Genomic DNA, 1,641 nt, shown 5'->3' on the forward strand with positions numbered 1-1,641 from the left:
CGAGGACTCTGGTTCACCGGCACATTGGAAGGTGCCGATGTCATAGGAGTTTTGCCCCTCATGTCAGCTATCTGTGATGTTCCCGGCGTCAACTCTGGAGGCATACCATAACCCCACCAGTTGGGAGGAAGAGTTAATCCCGACATTGCCGATGCCAACATATCTGTTGTCAGTTTATGCTGCCCAACTGAAATTTGTGGGTTGGTCGCCATCGGCATAGATAGTGCACCAGTAGTCCCCAATGTACTCGGAGGAACGGCAGACTGTGCACTCGCACTTGTCAAGGCAGCCGATGGAGCCGTGACCTCTGGTGCCGTGGGTTGATGATGGGAAGGGCCCACATAATCCGGCGGGATTTGTCCTTCCTTGAAGGTTCTTGCCACGGCGTTGAAAACCGTATTAGACAGTACACCAGCTTGGTTAATCAACGCTCGATTGATGGCATTATCAACCATGTCTTGAAGCTTGCCAGGATTGGCGTCAAAGGTGACCTGCCGTGGTGCCGGCAGTGCATCTTTCTGGACCACTTCGCCGCTCCTGTTTATGCTGAAAGACTTCAGGCATTGCTGCTTGAACTCTTCCATGGCTTGGGCAATAGCTTGCTTCTGCTCATCCTAGAGGTTAGCTTCCGTCACGGGGATGACGTTGTCTTGATCGAGGTCAGAGATCGACATGTTGATCTTGATCTTGAATCTGTCCCACCGGGCGTGCCAAAAGATGTGTTGATGCAAAACTGATCTGCAAACACAAAGGGCTAATACCCGATTCAAACGTTAAGGCGTGCCAGCCGATTTAACCTTACTATCGGCAAAGGTGGTAACTCGAATACTTTAGTCCTGACAACAGCGATGCGCCCAGATGTCACGGCTAAGAGGTATTCACGCGGAACTTGAGAACACGCCGAGCTTAAGTCGACGAATTCCTAAGAACTCGTAGTAAAAAGGAAAAAGTATGACGAAGTCGTCGAAAAAGTAGATGCTGGAATATGAGTAAAAACGTGTATTTGATTGATTGATAGATGTCCTGATTACAAGGTCCTAGGGCTTATATTTATACCCTGCTCAAAGAGCTACGACCAGACACGATTAGAATTCGAATTCCAAATTACACGGAACCCGTATACAAAACGATGCGAATAACTAAGGAAATAATAAAACCATCCTTCGTGACAAACCGAAACTCCTCCACATGACAACTGGCAGCTTCCGAACTCCTCCTTCGCGTCATCGGCAATCCCCTTGCCATAGTCCTTGGCAGACCCTTTTACTTGGTCATCGGCACCATATTACTGCCTGAGGACTTAGTCACATTCAACCTTTCCCTCATCGGCAACCATCCTTACCAGCAACCCGCATCGTACTGCCACCCTGTCCTGCCATCCTGGACACGTGCCCAAAAATGGTGTCAACACCTTGCGTTGGAGGAGGTAAGGGTATCAGAGTCAAGCAGCAGTTAACCGAACCGGGAAAGCTCGGAACAGGAGAACAAGCCATGCGCATATGCGTATTAACAAACACGCGTTGTATCACGTGTTTGTTACGCTCACGATAGATCCATCAAAAAGCCCGAAAAAACGCGTTCTAGCGCATTTCTCTTAAGAAAAACAACCCTTTAACAATCCCATCACCACCCCCATTCTGG

This window comes from Sorghum bicolor, chromosome 5 (genome assembly GCF_000003195.3).
Source record: "Sorghum bicolor cultivar BTx623 chromosome 5, Sorghum_bicolor_NCBIv3, whole genome shotgun sequence".
Taxonomy (NCBI): domain Eukaryota; kingdom Viridiplantae; phylum Streptophyta; class Magnoliopsida; order Poales; family Poaceae; genus Sorghum; species Sorghum bicolor.